This window comes from Bubalus kerabau, chromosome 9, assembly GCF_029407905.1.
Source record: "Bubalus kerabau isolate K-KA32 ecotype Philippines breed swamp buffalo chromosome 9, PCC_UOA_SB_1v2, whole genome shotgun sequence".
Taxonomy (NCBI): domain Eukaryota; kingdom Metazoa; phylum Chordata; class Mammalia; order Artiodactyla; family Bovidae; genus Bubalus; species Bubalus kerabau.
Genome location: NC_073632.1, coordinates 86,988,222 through 87,008,259, shown reverse-complemented (window position 1 = coordinate 87,008,259; position 20,038 = coordinate 86,988,222).

The window sequence follows — 20,038 nt, the reverse complement described above, 5'->3', positions numbered from 1 at the left end:
AGCACAAGACAATCTAGGGGAAACTCCCAGCTCCTGTCTTCTTCCTAGGGAGGAAAAGACTGAAATATATGTCCAATGTTCAGACTTTTCATTGGACAAACTGATGGGCAGATTTTGATCTTGCCTGATTCTATACACTGATAAGAAAGGATGGTAGGTTAGGGGCCATTGAGATCAAATGCTTGGGTTAGTCTCCACAACTCAGCACAGAATGAGTGGGAGAAAGTCCCCAACTCCGTTTCTCCTTGAAAAGGGAAGGTTGAAGCACATGTTCAAGATGCTGACCAAGAGACTGGTTTCTGTCTCACTGATTTAGAGCAATGATGCTACCCAGCATACTTTGGAAGCCTGCAGCCACTGAGAACAAGGAAAGCTGAGCAACTTGTGGCGACCCCAGAGAACCTGTAGTACCACAGAAAGACACCAGAGGGAACAACATTATGAACTCCTGGAAAAAAGAAAAAACAAACCAGTAAATCTCGAACTTAGAATTTGTACACACAAATGCAGAGAAAGTACATCCAAAGAAAAGAAAGCTTTGAGAGCCCCCATCCTCCTCTTACCAAGCCAAGAATCTCTAGCTGTGCTGACTGATAAAAGCTTTTCTTGATATAAACCAGTTTGTGAAGACTGGGAGAGGTGGCTTTTTTTTCAAACGCACAGATACAAACACAAAGTTAAAGGCATATGAAGAACTAGGGAAATACGACTCAATCAAAGGAACAAAATAAGTCTCCAGATATTGACTCTAAAGAAAGGGAGGTACATAAATTACCTGACAAAAAATTAAAACTAGCTATTACCATAAAAATGCACAGTGAGCTCAGGAAATCTATGAATGAGCAAAACGAGAGTAACAACCAAGGTACAGAAAATATAAAAACAGCAAAACAGAAATTTGGAACTAAAAGGTTGAAAAATCCACTAGAAGGTTTCCAGGGCAGATTTGATCAAGCAGACAAAAGAAACAGTGAAACTGAAGACAGGTGATGTGAAATCATCCTGTTGTAGGAACAACACAGCCACAAAAAGAATGAAGAATGTAAAGAATTTATGGGAATCTACTTAGCTGACGAATTATAGAAGTACCAGAGGGAGAAGTTGGATAAAGGACTAAAAGCTTATTGGAAGAAATAATGGGAGAAAATTTTCCAAATCTAGGAGAGGAATGGCCATTTGGATATAAGAAGCCCAGTGGAATCCAACTAGGAAGAACCAAAAGAAATCCACACCAAAACACATTATAATTAATCTGTCACTAATCAAAGACAAAGAATGAATTCTGAGGCAGGACAAGAAAAATAACTCATTATATACAATAAAGTTCCCATATGAATGACTTTCTCAGGAGAAAAACTTCCAGGCTAGAATGGAATGAAATAATATATTCAACATGCTGAAAGATAAAAATTACCAACCAAGGTACAAATATGGCAATATTCTTCTTAAAAAATAATAAAGAAATGAAGATTTTCCCAGAAAAACAAAAGCTGAGGAAATTCATCACCTGTAGACCTCCTTACAGATGTTAGTCTGAGTGAACTCCAGGAGTTGGTGATGGACAGGGAGGCCTGGTGTTCTGCGATTCATGGGGTCGCAAAGAATCAGACACGACTGAGCGATTGAACTGACAGAGACCTCCTTATAAGAAATGTTGAAGAGAGTCCTTCAAGGTTCTAGACAACAACAATGTGAAGCATATGAAAGTATAAAGTTTGCTGGTAAGATAAATACATAGAGAAATATAGCATACTGTGATCCTGTAATGGTAGTGTGTTAACCACTTTTAAGAGTCTTACAGAAACCAAAAGAAAAAAGTATGACTATAACTATAGAAAAAGACTCTTGATGAAAGTGAAAGTGTAGAGTAAAAAAGTTGGCTTAAAGCTCCACATTCAGAAAATGAAGATCATGGCATCCGGTCCCATCACTTCATGGGAAATAGATGGGGAAACAGTGAAAACAGTGTCAGACTTTATTTTTCTGGGCTCCAAAATCACTGCAGATGGTGATTGCAGCCATGAAATTAAAAGACGCTTACTCCTTAGAAGAAAAGTTATGACCAACCTAGATAGCATATTCAAAAGCAGAGACATTACTTTGCCAACAAAGATCCGTCTAGTCAAGGCTATGGTTTTTCCTGTGGTCATGTATGGATGTGAGAGTTGGACTGTGAAGAATGCTGAGCGCAGAAGAAGTGATGCTTTTGAACTGTGGTGTTGGAGAAGACTCTTGAGAGTCCCTTGGACTGCAAGGAGGTCCAACCAGTCCATTCTGAAGGAGATCAGCCCTGGGATTTCTTTGGAAGGACTGATGCTAAAGCTGAAACTCCAGTACTTTGGCCACCTCATGTGAAGAGTTGACTCATTGAAAAAGACTCTGATGCTGGGAGGGACTGGAGGCAAGAGGAGAAGGGGACGACAGAGGATGAGATGGCTGGATGGCATCACTGACTCCATGGACGTGAGTCTGGGTGAACTCTGGGAGTTGGTGATGGACAGGGAGTCCTGGCGTGCTGCAATTCATGGGGTGGCAAAGAATCGGACACGACTGAGTGACTGATCTGATCTGAAAACTATAGAATAAATAAATGGATGCACATTATAAAAAGAAGTAATAAGTGATAGTAATAATATATTAATAGAACCCATGTGGGTTGAGGGAGAAATTAAACAGTATATTTTTTGTATGCAGTAAAAATAAATTGTTATCAGGTTAAAACATATTGTTATGACTATGAGATGCTTTATGTAAACCACATAATAATCTTTTGAAGAAAATATCTATAGATGATATTTTTAAAAAAGAAAAAATGAATCAAACCATACCATTACAAAAAATCAGCAAAAACAAAGAATGAAAGAAAGATAGGGAAAGAGAGAAAGAGAGCTATAGGACAGATAGAAAGCAATTAGCAAAATGGTAATAATAAGCCTGTCTCTACCCGTAATATTTTGGTGTAAATGGATTGAACTTCTTGATCATAAAACATAAAGTGAAGTGAAAGTTGCTCAGTCATGTCTGACTCTTTGCAACCCCATGAACTATACAGACCATGGAATTCTCCAGGCCAGAATACTGGAGTGGGTAGCCATTCCCTTCTCCAGAGGATCTTCCCAACCCATGGATTGAACCCAGGTCTCCTGCATTGCAGATGGATTCTTTACCAACTGAACTACCAAGGAAGCCCCATAAGACATAGAGTCACTGACTAAATAAAAATAAATAAACAAATAAATAAAACACAATATCCAGCTATATGCTATATATAAAACACTCACTTTGGTTTTAAGGACATACTGAAGTTGAAGTTGAACATATAGAAAAATGCATTCTATGCATATAATAAACAAAAGAAATCAGAGCTTGTCATATTTATAGACTTTAAGTCAAAATTGTTAAAAGAGGCAAAGATGTTGTACCATTATATAATAATAAATAAAAGATCAATTTATCAGGGAGACATAACAATTATAATGTATTCACCCAACATTAGAGTATCCAAATTATGAAGAACACATTTTTAGAATTGAAGGGAGAAATAGTAAAATAGTAATAGGAACTTTCAATATCGCATTTTAAATAATGAATAAAACATCCAGACAGAAAACTGTTTAGAGAATAAATTATACATGATTCTGTGTGCTTTATACCAAGCATTACACTCAAGAAGAACACAGTTCACATCATTCTCCAGTGCATATGGAATATTCTCCAGCATAGAGCACATCAGTTCACTTCAGTTCAGTCGCTCAGTCATGTCTGACTCTTTGCGACCCCATGAAATCGCAGCACACCAGGCCTCCCTGTCCATCACCAATTCCCGAAGCTCACTCAGACTCCCGTCCATCGAGTCAGTGATGCCATCCAGCCATCTCATCCTCTGTTGTCCCCTTCTCCTCCTGCCCCCATTCCCTCCCAGCATCAGAGTCTTTTCCAATGAGTCAACTCTTCACACGAGGTGGCCAAAGTACTGGAGTTTCAGCTTTAGCATCATTCCTTCCAAAGAAATCCCAGGACTGATCTCCTTCAGAATGGACTGGTTGGATCTCCTTGCAGTCCAAGGGACTCTCAAGAGTCTTCTCCAACACCACAGTTCAAAAGCATCAATTCTTCGGCACTCAGCTTTCTTCACAGTCCACCTCTCACATCCATACATGACCACTGGAAAAACCATAGCCTTGACTAGACTGACCTTGTTGGCAAAGTAATGTCTCTGCTTTTCAATATACATGCTAGACCATAAAACAAGTCTTAACAAATTTAAGAATGAAGTTATACCAAGTATCTTTTCTGACCACAATGGAATGAAACTAGAAACTAATACGAGGGGGGAAACCTGGAAAATTCACAAATATGTGGTAATTAAACAACACACTCTTTTTGAAAATTTATTTTTGATTGAAGGACAATTGCTTTACAATGTTGTGTTGATTTCTGCCATACAACAACATGAATCAGCCATAAATATCCATATATCCCCTCCCTCTTGACATTGATCCTGGCTATGATATCCTGGATATGACACCAAAATCTCAAGAAACAAGCCAAAAAGGCAAATGGGATTACATCAAACTAAAAGTCTTCTGCATAGCAAAGGAAAACATCAGTACAGTGAAAAGGCAACCTACGACATGATAGAAAATATTTGCAAATCACTTATCTGATAAGGAACTACAGCTCAATAGAAATAACCCAATTTTAAAATGGTCAACGGGCTTGAATACACATTTCTCAGAACAAGAGAAAATTATTGTCTCACAGTTCTGGAGACTAGATATCCAAAATCAGTGTCAACAGAATGATACCCCCTTTGAAATTTGTAGAGGGAGAATCCTTTCTTTGCCTTAAAAAAAAATCTTCAAGTTGTGCAGCAATTTTTGGCATTCCTTGGCTTTTAGATTCATCACGCCAGAAAATGGCCATCTTATCCCTGTGTGTATTCACATTATCTTCCCTCCTGCATATCTGTCTCTGTGTCCCAACTTCTCTTTTTATAAGGACACCAGTCACTTGCTAATTTTGTTTTCCCTAACATTTCTTTCCTCAATGATTATGCTGTAGGGTTTTCTAAAATTTATTAAGCAGGTCTATCCATATTCAGTTATTCATTATTATTGAATTCATTTGTCATATCCTTCTTCAGCCTTCATCTTTTGATGAAGAAGTAGAAGATAGTGAGATTGTAGCATATACTTTTTCAATTTTGATTTTTAAAAGTTTATGATTTAAACTATTTAAGCTGAAATCAGAGGGTAACCTCCATACTGAAAACAATTATAAAAGAGGTATTGGTCTCAACTTTTTTCAAAAGCCTGCTATTGCATTTCAGAGTCTTTGTCGATGATTAGATTTTTCTTTACGAATATCCTGTCACAGAATGTTAAATGTGCAAAATCAAGTCATGTTATTTTTATCTAAGTATTAATTTTTATCCAAGTATTAATGTTTATCTTATTATTTAACTGATAGAATTTCTTGCCTACTCTATCATTGTACAATATAAAAATATTCATTATAAATTTCCAGTAAAATATTTTAATAACTTTAATAATTACTGAGTCACTAAAACATACATTTTGAGATACTTCTATCCTATTGTATGTTTAGTTTTGTCTCAGTTCAAAACATCTAGGATTTAGAGACATAAAGATGATTAATTAATTTTCCATTTGTTTGGGGATAGGCCACCATTAATAAAGCAAACAGACAAATCACTTCAAACAGAGAGGACACTCAAAAGCAAAGTGGTGTACTTCTTCAACTGATACCCCGTGACCTTTCAAGATGAAAGGATAATAATAGTCATTCACCCAGAGAAGGAGAAAAGTTCTATGTGCTATTTACAGAGTTTAGAGGTCACTTGGTTATGCAGAAAACAAAATACAAAGGAAACTGCAGAAAGCACTAGCAAGAGGATTCATGGTTACATATTTTTCTAAACTTCCTATTCACCACCAGTTTTCATCTTTTAATAAGCCCCTCTGTTCCCCAAACTAAGGCTGCATTCTGTTTATTGTGTGGCTGGGGTCCCCCTTACGTTCAGCTGTCTATCTGTGCCCTCTTTAGAGCACAAGTAATTGGCCTATATCAAGAGCCAAATGGCATGTCTAACTTATTCAGCGTTCTGGTGATCATATGACAGAGCTTAGAGAATTTGAGGGAGGTCTCAAACAACAAAGCAGGATATTATTTTCAGTGAAGTCTTGTGGCTATGTGCACCTCTGTTGCAAGAACAATTAGAGTCTTTGTTTCTCCTATGATCCTAAGAGTCAGCTTGACTGTCTCATTGAAAAAACTCAAAGGCGCTCCCATAGCCTTTCCAAAGCATCATGGATTATATAGAGACCATTCTGTATTCAACCCTTCAAAACATATGCTTAGGAAAAATGAGAGATTTCTCCACCCTACTAGTCAGAATTTGTTATGTTCTCAAATGAAGTATGACTATGATGGCAAAATCCTAGTTTAAAAGGAATAAAATAGCTAAAATTTAATACATGTAAATTTTGTTTTAAATCATTTAAAATGCAAATTTTGGAGTTGTGAGTTCAGATTTTAACTCAAGATTTTACTTGTTCTTAATACGTCCATTTTATTTTTTCTATACTAGTTTACCTACCCATAGGTTGAAAACGAATCTGATTTGTATTCAGAGACTTCTTAGAACTACTCAAAACATAGTGTTGGGTTTTTCTCAGGGAAACATATCATAAGATATAATAGTAAAACTTGTGACATATATAAAGGTATTGATTTATTTAAAAAGAGGTAAAATATATGCATATTATTTAATAAGTATCAGGATTAGAAGGACACTGTGATTGTCACCAAGTGTGGCTAATTTATTTTATAGATAACTTGTTCAGAATCACAATTGAGGGATCTAGAATCCAATACCTCTGATTTTCAAGCTCAGTATTTTCCTTCACTCTTAATCTTTTTCTGCAGACACATGGTGTTAATTAAGACTAGAAATTCCTATATTTCCCAAAATTTTATGAAGAGATTACACATTTCTACCTCCAAGTTAGGTAGTATGGGGAAAACGCACTTCAATTTGCACAAAACCGTGAATCAGCAGAGACAGCAAAAGTCAAAGCTTCAAAGTCCTTAGGGCACTGCCAACATGACCACTTCACATCAGAACTGCTCAGCACGGGCTTGACGATGGCACTGTAAATTCATGAGACTATTTTTATGTAATGTCTTTTATTCTTTCAGTTTGAAACTCTGACTGCTTTAATTCCTCAGAGACATCTATCAAAAATTGACCACCTTAATAAAATACCCCACAGTTTAATTTTGAAAATTCATTGTGTGTGTGTGTGTGTGTGTGTGTGTGTTAGTTGCTCAGTTGTGTCCAGCTCTTTGCGACCCCACGGACTATAGCTCACAAGGCTCCTCTGTCTGTGAGATTTTCTAGGCAAGGATACTGGAGTGGTTTGCTATTTCCTTCTCTAGGGTAAAAATTCATTAGCACATACATTTAATAAATGGGGGAACAAACACTGTTTTATCATAATATTCATGACACCAGATCTCCAGGACAAAGAGTAGAAAAGAAAAGCAGCCTTTTTTTTTTTTGTCCTTACTCTAGATTCACAGTAACTCAGGGCTGTTCAGATATATATATTAACAAAACTTAGAAGTATACTGTAATTGGCCAGAATTGTAAAAATTAAATGATTGTACATGGGAATCCAATCTCTTTATCTATTTTTTTTTTTAGTTTCCAAGAAAATAAACATAACAGTCACTGGATACTGAAATCTTGCACAGATGATAGCCATTGCAATGTATTACTAAATGTAAAAAGTAGAAAATTATGGAATGATCATTTCAAAAACTTTGAATAAATATTTTAGCTATTCCTTCCCTGGGCTCAGCTCACTTTTTGCATGTGTATAAATTAAAGAACTAGATTAAATCATCCCTGAGGATTAATCCATCCATTTGATCAAACATTATTCTATTAAAAATTTGTAAATTCTATAAAATTACTACCAGTTGTGAAAACTGTTTTTGTTTATCATCAAAATATTTATTGTAGATGATAAAAAGTGTTACGGTTTTTCAGCAGGGTCTGATAAAATTTTTCAATTTTCTAAGTCCCAGACTCAGACTTTTCTCTGTAAACACCTTTTGGGCTTCCCCATTGGCTCAGCGGTAAAGAATCTGCCTACTGTGCAAGATCAACAGGGAACACGGGTTCGATTCCTGGGTCAGGAAGATCCCCTAGGGGAGAGCATGGCAACCCATTCCAGTATTCATGCCTGGAGAATCTCCATGGACAGAGGAGCCTGGGGGGCTACAATTCATAGGGTCGTAAAGAGTCAAATACGACTGAAGCGACTTAGCATACATGCACATACACGCACATGTATTCACATATTAAAGACTACACGTTTCAAAATTTTGTCTTTGAATTCCATATACGTATTTAGTATGAGACTTTAAAGCTTTAATACTCTTTTAAAGAGAACTAAAAAGATTTAATGTTTGAGGTAAGAGAATCAAATATTTATACCATATATCAGGAGTCTACAAACTGCAGCCTGAATGCCAAATCAAGCCTGCCACGTATTTTTGGAACTAAAACTTTATTGGAACACAGTAACACTAATGTGTTCACATATTGTCTATGATTGCTTTTAAGCTGTAATATCTGAGTTAAATATTTGCAACAGACACCATAGCCAGTAAAATTTGAAGTATTTATTATGTGGCCCTTTATAGATAAAGATTATTGACCTTTATCAGATATTATAAACAAAGGGGGAGGGAACAACATGTGATTCTGGTTAAAACTGGAAAGCAATGTGAAGAATTATCTGTTCTTACATTCTCTGGAAAATCCAGAACTTGTACTTGAATTAATAGTAGTAGCTTAGCTGGAAATTAGCTTTAAGAGACTTGTTTTGAAGCTGTACATGGGGTGGCAGAGTCAGATACAACTGGGCAACTAACACTTTCACTATTGAAGCTGTAATACTTAAATAGCCAGAACAACTTTTTGGAATTCATGCTCAGTTTTAGGTTTACAGAATTATTATAAAGATAACACAGATAGTTTCTGAATACTTCACACCCAGATATTCTATTATTACCATCTTACATTAATATGGTACACTGTTTTTTTTTCTTTTTTTTTAATTTAATTTAATTTTTTTTTAAAATTTTATTTTATTTTTAAACTTTACATAACTGTATTAGTTTTTCCAAATATCAAAATGAATCCACCACAGGTATACATGTGTTCCCCATCCTGAACCCTCTTTGCCATATATCAACATTAATCTGCCACAGGTATACACGTTATTCAATGTAATACATTAATGAGCCAGTGTGTGCATGCGTGCTCAGACACTATGTTGTGTCCAACTCTTTTGTGATTCTATGGGTTGCAGCATGCCAGATTTCCCTGTCCTTCACTGTCTTCCACATTTTGATCAAATTCATGACCATTTAGTCAGTGACGCTGTCTAACTATCTCATCCTCTGCCACTCTCTTCTCCTTTTGCCTTCAATCTTCTCCAGCATCAAGATCTTTTCCAATGAGTCGACTCTTCACATCAGATGGCCAAAGTATTGGCTTCACCATCAGTCTTTTCAATGAATATTCAAGGCGGATTTCCTTTAGTATTGACTGGTTTGATCTCCTTGCAGTACAAGGGACTCTCAAAATCTTTTCCAGCACCATGATTTGAGATTATCAGTTCTTCAGCCTTCTTTATGGTCCAACTCTCACGTTCATACATGACTACTGGAAAAACTATAGCTTTAACTGTATGGACCTTTGTTGGCAAAGTGTTGTCTCTGCTTTTTAATACACTATCTACATTTTTCATAGCTTTCATGGTTGCAGTTACTATCTGCAGTGATTTTGGAGCCCAAGAAAAGAAAATCTATCACTGCTTCCACTTTTTCCCCTTCTATTTGCTATGAAGTGATGGGGCTGGATGCCATGATCTTAGTGTTTTGAAAGGTGAGTTTTAAGCCAACTTTTTGATTTTCCTCTTTCACCTTCATTAAGAGGCTCTTTAGTTCCCCTTCACTTTTTGCCATTAGCATGGCATCATCTGGATATCTGAGGTTGTTGATATTTCTCCTGGCAATCTTGATTCCAGCTTGTGGTTCATCCAGTCTGGCATTTCAGATGATGTACTCCGCATGCTTAGTGGTGCTTCAGTCATGTCCAACTCTTTGTGACCCCATGGACTGTAGTCCACTAGGCTCCTCTGTTCGCAGAATTTTCCAGGCAAGAATACCAGAGTGCGTTGCCATTTCCTACTTTAGGAGATCTTCCCAACCCAAAAGTCAAATAAGCAAAATGACAATATACAGTCTTGTCTTACTCTTTTCCTAATTTTGAACCAGTGAGTTGTTTCATGTAATGTTCTAACTGTTGCTGTTATTGCTGTTTGGTAGTAGATTAGCTATATAAGCTATTTAGTATTCTTCATGAGATATTTGATTTTTTTCATCATTTGTTTACTTATTCAGGAATTTACTTACATGGGTATAGACTCATGGTCATTTATTTTGTACTTTGGTTCATAAATGAATACTATTTTTTAGACATACTTTGACTATTTTGATATACTTCAGCATGCTTGCATTATGGTATGTGTGTGAACATGAGACGGTAACAGGCAGGAAGGCCAGGGGTCTTCAAACAGAGGAAATAGCCTGCAAGTGTCAGACATTTTTGTCTCTCTTAAGCGGCAGGAGGAAACAAACTAGGGATATTTTTTCCTTCTCTATACAAATTTAAAAGGAGGTTTCTCTTAAAAAACTGTGTTGCCATAATGACACCTGGTTTCACCTGAAGTTAACCAATGCCTTTTTCTTATGGGAATGTTTGTCTTATGCTATGCTAATGTACTATGCATTTACCCCAAACTCTGTCTTTAAGTCGGTTCCGCCTCTTGGCTCAGAACCTACTTGACAAACCAGTATGTTATACTCAGATATTGTTTCCCTAATCTATGTAAATGAAACTATTCGTATGGTGGTCTGCCCTTCTTCAAGATTCAAGTTAATCATTTTATGGCCCAGGATAAACCATTTGGTGCCAAGATTATCCCAAAATGCATCTTATGGGTGAGGGGCCTGGTGCCATTCTGAATTTTAAGACATTCCTTTCTTTCATTAAGAGATTGCTACTAAGTCACTCAGTCATGTCCGACTCTCTGCAACCCATAGTCGGCAGCCCACCAGGCTCCCCCGTCCCTGGGATTCTCCAGGCAAGAACACTGGAGTGGGTTGCCATTTCCTTCTCCAAACAGACTGCTAGTGACTATATAACATCCAGCTGAAGACTAGCAGGGGATACTCTTCTGCTCTCTTCTGATGCCTATGTCAGAAGCTTTCTCTATCTCCTGTATACTTTAATAAAACTTTATTACACAAAAGCTCTGAGCGATCAAGCCTTGTTTCTGGTACCAGATTGAATTCTTCTCCTCCGGGGGCCAAGAATCCCGGTGTCTTTGCATGATTCAACAACAACCTTTCAAGCATGTGTGTATGTTGAGCACTTTCTAACTCTCTTATAGTACAAGATGTTGCAGGTTCATCTTGTATATTTCCTTCACCTGTCCCAGGCATTTTTCCAAGTAGCTCTGGTTCCATTTCTGGATAGTGATATTAGAAACCAAGATTTATGTATTAGGTATTCTTCTTACAATTGAAGGGTCATTGCTTCCTGGCCTAATCTGACAGAGCATGGTTGATATGTATATGCTAATCTGTGCATATATACTTTATCATTTGTGTGTGTGCTCAGTCTCTTCAGTTATGTCCAACTCTTTGTGATACCATGGACTGATGCCTGCGAGGCTCCTCTGTCCTGGGGATTTTCCTGGACCAAGGGATCGAAACTATGAGTCTCCTGTTCTCCTACATTGCAGACAGATTCTTTGCCAGAGAAGCCCATACCTATTTATAAGTATTTCTATATGTAAGCATCGGTATCTTCAGTAAGTTGAACATGAGTTATACTGGCACTCTAATCCATTACAAGGATCATTCTTGCCTATCCCCCTTACTTCTCTGTAAATTCCCTCTCCAGAAGTGAGAAACCTGACTCCCTCTAGTAACCATCTGTTTATTTAATTGTTCAATTTGGTACACGTGTATATTGGTTTTAGAAATGTAAATCTCCATCTTGGTGGAAAGAAACTTTTCTTGAGGATAGGGCTTACGAACATTTTCTTTTTCATTTAGCCTTATAGATTCCACTCATATCCAGAGTTTCCAAGGGTAGCACCTCATTCCCCAATCACTCTGGGTAAGATTATTTCATACATTTGTCTTGTATGTGGAGTCTTTTCTCATGTTCTGCAGTATATCTGGGGATTCTCTCACTTTATCAAAGTTTTTAAACTGCATACATTAAGGTTTATTTTGCATGCTATTAAGTTCTGTTGTTTAGAAACTACTTATGACTCACCATTATATTACCATACAAAATAGGTTTATCATCCTAAGCACTCCCCACTTTGCTTCATCTATTCAACCCTCCCCCTAAACCCTGTTAATATGTTTGAAAGAATAATGTAATGTGATCAAGTTAGGGTTATTTTTGTTCCCTTTCAAATGCAAGATCTTTCATCAGTAGACAATCTAGCACTGTAATAAATTTTGATACATAGAGAGAAGAAAAGAAAAACACGATTATATTATCATTGATGCCATAAAAACACTTGATCGACTATGCCAGGCTTCCTGTTACAGCACCTAGAAGGATAGACATAGAGGGAAAACTCCATATAGCATTAGGATTAATCATCAGTAACTAAATCTTTATGGAAAAACAAATATATAGGGGTATCAAAAATCATGAGCAGCTTGAATAGACAAAAGGGATTATGAGTACTGTTTTGACAGAGTGTAGGAATTGATATGTTATTGTCTTGGCTTATTCACTAATCTTTAGAAACAAAGGTGAATTTGTAGGTTTATTTATCTGGTGGAAAAGCAAGTGATTTCAGTTTGGTGGAAGAGCAAGACCCAGTGGTTGCTTGCAGATAGCACTGCTAGCCATTAACCACTTTTTCATTTTACCCAGCAGTAATTACAATCCTAACATTTCTTTGTTAACTGTTCAATGAAAAGATCATAAGACATCACAATGTCTTACCATTTATTTATGAATTAATGAGGCAATTCATTTATGAGTTTATTTTATACTTCTTGGTACTTTTCATCTTTTTTTGAAAATAGTTCTTTAACAAGGTTAACTATAAGTAAAATATCATACTTTTGAAATAAATAAATTAACAGTATAAGGAATAGAGGAAAACAATAGAATGGAAAAGACTAGAGATCTCTTCAAGAAAGTTAGAGCTACCAAGGGAACATTTCATGCAAAGATGGGCACAACACAGGACAGAAATGCTATGGACTTAACAGAAGCAGAAGATATCGAGAAGAGGTGGCAATAGTACACAGAAGCACTGTACAAAAAAGGGTTTAATGACCTAAATAACCATGATGGTGTGATAACTCAGAGTCAGATATCCTGGAATGTGATGTCAAGTGGGCCTTGGGAAGCATCAACATGAACAAAGCCAGTGGAGGTGATGGAATTCCAGTTGAGCTATTTCAAATCCTAAAAGATGATGCTGTGAAAGTACTACACTCAATATGCCAGCAGATTTGGAAAACACAGCAGTGTCCACAGGACTGGAAAAGGTCCGTTTTCATTCCAATCCTGAAGAAAGGCAGTACCAAAGAATGCTCACAACCACACAATTGCACTAATCTCATGCTCTAGCAATGTAGAGCTCAATTTTCTTCAAGACAGGCTTCAACGGTATGTGAACCATGAACTTTCAGCTGTTCAAGCTGGATTTAGAAAAGAGGAGGAACCAAAGATCAAATTGCCAACATCCACTGAATTATAGAAATACAAGAGAGTTCCATTAAAACATCAACTTCTGCTTTATTGACTGTGCGAAGCCTTTGACTGTGTGGACCACAACAAACTATGGAAAATTCTTAAAAAGATGGAAATACTAGACCACCTGACCTGCCTCCTGAGATTCTGTATGCAGGTCAAGAAGCAACACTTAGAACTCGATATGAAACAACAGACTGGCTCCAAATTGAAAAGGAGTACGTCAAGGCTGTATATTGTCACCCAGCTTATTTAACTTATATGGAGAATAGTAGTGGAGTTGCTCAGTCGTGTCCGACTCTTTGCGACCCCATGGACTGTAGCCCACCAGGTTCCTCTGTCCATGGGATTCTCCAGGCAAGGATACTGGAGTGGGTTGCCATTTTCTTTTCCAGGGGATCTTCCTGACTCAGGGATTGAACCCAGGTCTCCCGCATTGCAGGCATATGCTTTAACCTCTGAGCACAATGGCAGGCTGGATGAAGCACAAGCTGGAATCAAGATTGTGGGGAGAAATATCAATAACCTCAGATATGCAGATGACACCACCCTTATAGCAGAAAGTGAAGAAGAACTAAAGAGCCTTTTGATGAAAGTGAAAGAAGAGAGTGAAAAAGTTGGTTTAAAACTCAGCATTCAATAAACTAAGATCGTGGCATCTGGTCCCATCTCTTCATGGCAAATAGATGGGGAAACAGTAGAAACAGTGACAGACTTTATTTCTTTGGGCTCCAAAATCACTGCAGATGGTGGCTGCACCCATGAAATTAAAAGACGCTTGCTCCTTGGAAGAAAAGTTATGACCAACCTAGACAGCATATGAAAAAGCAGAGACATTACTTTGCCAACAAAGGTCTGTCTAGTCAAAGCTGTGTTTTTTCCAGTATTCATATATGAATGTGAGAGTTGGACTATAAAGAAAGCTGAGTGCCAAAGAATTTATATCTTTGAACTGTGGTGTTGAAGAAGACTCTTGAGAGTCCCTTGGACCGCAAGGAGATCCAAACATTCCATTTAAAAGAAATGAATCCTGAATATTCATTGGAAGGACTGATGCTGAAGCTGAAATTCCAATACTTTGGCCACATGATATGAAGAACTGACTCATTCGAAAAGATCCTGATTCTGGGAAAGATGATGACAGGAGGAGAAGGGGATGACAGAGGATGAGATGGTTGGATGGCAGCATGACCCAATGGACATGAGTTTGAGTAAACTCCGGGAGTTGGTGATGGACAGGGAGACCTGTCGTGCTGCAGTCCATGGGGTTGCAAAGAGTCAGGTATGACTGAGTGACTGAACTGAACTTAACAATATAAGAATGACTTTTTAAAACCAAAAATATTGTCTTTAAAAATAGCATAGAACTTTCCTATCATTTTCACTGTAATCCTAAAAAATAATCTAACAAATTAGTCTTTAAAAAATGGTACAGATAATAAGAATTTTGACAAATTCCATTAATCCAATAATATTATAATAGCTTTCCAGGTGACTCAAGTGGTAAAGAATCTGGCTGCAATGCCGGATACCCGAGTTTGATTCCTGGGTCAGGAAGATCCCCTGGAGAAGGATATGGCAGCCCACTCCAGCATTCTTGCCTGGAAAATCCCATGGCTAGAGGAACTTGGTGGGCTACAGCCCATCGGGTCACAAAAGAACTGGACCATGACTTAGCTTCTAAACATGAGCAGCATAGCAACAGCTTATCAAACATTAGGAGAAAACAAAATATCAAACCAGAAGAAGCCAAATAATAAGTAAGCACATAATTAGCAGAATGTGTCTGTGGGTGAGAAATGGGACAGAAACACAGAACACTGACTAACTAGGATTGAAGTTACCAAAGTCCTCTGGGAGCCAAGGATAAGCTTCCTCTTAGTAAAGGGAGATTGAAAGGAACCAGGTTAAAACACTGCGTCTGAGGTCTTGAGTGGGGCTCTCTGCTGGTGAAAGGGGACCAAATGAAAAGATCTGCAACCTCTGCAACCTACTGCTGGATCAGTTCAGTCAGTTCAGTTGCTCAGTCATGTCTGACTCTTTGCAACCCCATGGACTGCAGCATGCCAGGCTTCCCTGTCCATCACCAGTTCCCAGAGTTTGCTCAAACTCATGTCCATTGAGTCGATGATGCCATCCAACCATCTCATCCTCTATCGTCCCCTTCTCCTCCTGCCTTCAATCGTTCCCAGCATCAGGGTCTTTTCTAGTGAATCAGTTCTTCGCATCACGAGGTCAAAGTATTAGAGTTTCAGCTTCAGCGTCAGTCCTTCCAGTGAATATGCAGGACTGATTTCCTTTAGGATTGACTGGTTTGGTCTCTTTGCAGTCCAAGGGACTCTCACAGTACTTCCAGGTACTGTGCATTGTCAGAAATTCTGGGACTAGCTTAGTTCTACCATAATTCTCCCCAACCCTGGCCAAAAATCACATATGCCTGGACATTTTAAAATATATATCTAAAGAACTCAGTGGATAGAGATAAAATCAACTTGGAATTTTGAAGCTTTTATTAAGCAATTACTTTAAGATAATTGAATCTGTACTGAACAATTTCAAAATTTCTTGTCTCAAGTACATCCACAGGTACAAATATTCAGGCCCATTTTTCTTAAAAGTCCAAGCATATATTCCAGATTTTTTCCCCATGTGATTCTGAGAAATAAACAAAGCTATCTGATCCATTTTACTAGGCTAAAACCAAAGACAGTGCAGAAAAATTAAAATCACAAATCATCCTAACTTACATATGAAAAATCTGAGATTAAGCTGAAGTACTTTGAAACACATCAAAACCAATTACAGCTCATCCAGGAATGTTTGGATGGTCAACAATTTTAAAATCTGTTAAAATAATATATCATATTGGTAAAGAACATCTTAATGATTATCTTAAAAGATACAATTTCACTTTTAACTGAAACTATTTTTCAAAATTTACAAAAAAATAAAAGAATTTTCTTAATCTAATAAAGGGCATCTGTTAAATTCTATAGCAAATAAGATACTAATTATGAAAGTAAAACATTCTCATTAAAATCTGGGACAAGAAACTGCATTATTCTGACACAAGTAAAGAAAATATACAAAGACTAGAGATTAAAGGAAGAATAAAGCCAGATCTTTTTGCAAGTAACATAATGGTCCACTTAGAAAATGCAAGAGAATGTGAGTATATACTATTAGAACTAATGAAAAACATTTAGTAATGAGCAAGGATTTTTGAAGAAAATTACAATAAGTGTACTGATGGATATGAAAGATCTAAATAGAAAGTTGTACTAAATTCACAGTTTGGAAGAATTATTAAAATGATACATTCTCTCTAAGATAAACTAGAAATCCAATGCCATTTCAAAACTCATTGCAACGAAGTAAATGGCAGTTGTGATTAAGACAATTTTGAAGGAAAAGCATGAAATGGGACATATGCCTGACTTATGGAAAACTATAATTATGCTTCTATAGGTATGAACAAAGTGGCTACCAATACTGCATAGACCACTGAGCAAATACTTATGTAGCATTCAGTGCAGTTCAGTTCAGTTCAGTCTCTTAGTTGTGTCTGACTCTTTGCGACTCCATGAATAACAGCACAACAGGCCTCCCTGTCCATCACCAACTCCCGGAGTTTACTCAAACTCATGTCCATCGAGTTGGTGATGCCATCCAGCCATCTCATCCTCTGTCGTCCCCTTCTCCTCCTTCCCTCAATCCCTCCCAGCATCAGAGTCTTTTCCAATGAGTCAACCCTTCGCATGAGGTGGCCAAAGTATTGGAGTTTCAGCTTTAGCATCAGTCCTTCCAAAGAAAACCCAGGACTGATCTCCTTTAGAATGGACTGGTTGGATCTCCCTGCAGTCCAATGGACTCTCAAGAGTCTTGTCCAACACCATAGTTCAAAAGCATCAAATCTTCAGTGCTCAGCTTTCTTCACAGTCCACCTCTCACATCCACACATGACCACAGGAAAAACCATAGCCTTGACTAGACGGACATTTGTTGGCAAAGTAATGTCTCTGCTTTTTAGTATGCTATCTAGATTGGTCATAAATTTCCTTCCAAAGAGTAAGTATCTTTTTTTTTTTTTAATTTTATTTTATTTTTAAACTTAACATAACTGTATTAGATTTGCCAAATATCAAAATGAATCCGCCACAGGTATACATGTGTTCCCCATCCTGAACCCTCCTCCCTCCTCCCTCCCCATTCTATCCCTCTGGGTCGTCCCAGTGCACCAGCCCCAAGCATCCAGTATCGTGCATCGAACCTGGACTGGCAACTCATTTCATACATGATATTTTACATGTTTCAATGCCATTCTCCCAAATCTTCCCACCCTCTCCCTCTCCCAGAGTCCATAAGACTGTTCTATACATCAGTGTCTCTTTTGCTGTCTCATACACAGGGTTATTGTTACCATCTTTCTAAATTCCATATATATGCGTTAGTATACTGTATTGGTGTTTTTCTTTCTGGCTTACTTCACTCTGGATAATAGGCTCCAGTTTCATCCACCTCATTAGAACTGATTCAAATGTATTCTTTTTAATGGCTGAATAATACTCCATTGTGTATATGTACCACAGCTTTCTTATCCATTCATCTACTGATGGACATCTAGGTTGCTTCCATGTCCTGGCTATTATAAACAGTGCTGCGATGAACACTGGGGTACTCGTGTCTCTTTCTCTTCTGGTTTTCTCAGTGTGTATGCCCAGCAGTGGGATTGCTGGATCATAAGGCAGTTCTATTTCCAGTTTTTTAAGGAATCTCCACACTGTTCTCCATAGTGGCTGTACTAGTTTGCATTCCCACCAACAGTTGAAGAGGGTTCCCTTTTCTCCACACCCTCTCCAGCATTTATTGCTTGTAGACTTTTGGATCACAGCCATTCTGACTGGTGTGAAATGGTACCTCATAGTGGTTTTGATTTGCATTTCTCTGATAATGAGTGATGTTGAGCATCTTTTCATGTGTTTGTTAGCCATCTGTATGTCTTCTTTGGAAAAATGTCTATTTAGTTCTTTGGCCCATTTTTTGATTGGGTCATTTATTTTTCTGGAGTTGAGCTGTAGGAGTTGCTTGTATATTCTCGAGATTAGTTGTTTGTCAGTTGCTTCATTTGCTATTGTCTTCTCCCATTCTGAAGGCTGTCTTTTCACCTTGCTAATAGTTTCCTTTGATGTGCAGAAGCTTTTAAGGTTAATTAGGTCCCATTTGTTTATTTTTGCTTTTATTTCCAATATTCTGGGAGGTGGGTCATAGAGGATCCTGCTGTGATGTATGTCAGAGAGTGTTTTGCCTATGTTCTCCTCTAGGAGTTTTATAGTTTCTGGTCTTACATTTAGATCTTTAATCCATTTTGAGTTTATTTTTGTGTATGGTGTTAGAAAGTGTTCTAGTTTCATTCTTTTACAAGTGGTTGACCAGAGTTCCCAGCACCACTTGTTAAAGAGATTGTCTTTAATCCATTGTATATTCTTGCCTCCTTTGTCGAAGATAAGGTGTCCATATGTGCGTGGATTTATCTCTGGGCTTTCTATTTTGTTCCATTGATCTATATTTCTGTCTTTGTGCCAGTACCATACTGTCTTGATAACTGTGGCTTTGTAGTAGAGCCTGAAGTCAGGTAGGTTGATTCCTCCAGTTCCATTCTTCTTTCTCAAGATCGCTTTGGCTATTCGAGGTTTTTTGTTTTTCCATACAAATTGTGAAATTATTTGTTCTAGCTCTGTGAAGAATGCTGTTGGTAGCTTGGTAGGGATTGCACTGAATCTATAGATTGCTTTGGGTAGTATACTCATTTTCACTACATTGATTCTTCCAATCCATGAACATGGTATATTTCTCCATCTGTTAGTGTCCTCTTTGATTTCTTTCACCAGTGTTTTATAGTTTTCTATATATAGGTCTTTAGATTCTTTAGGTAGATATATTCCTAAGTATTTTATTCTTTCCGTTGCAATGGTGAATGGAATTGTTTCCTTAATTTCTCTTTCTGTTTTCTCATTATTAGTGTATAGGAATGCAAGGGATTTCTGTGTGTTGATTTTATATCCTGCAACTTTACTATAGTCATTGATTAGTTCTAGTAATTTTCTGGTGGAGTCTTTAGGGTTTTCTATGTAGAGG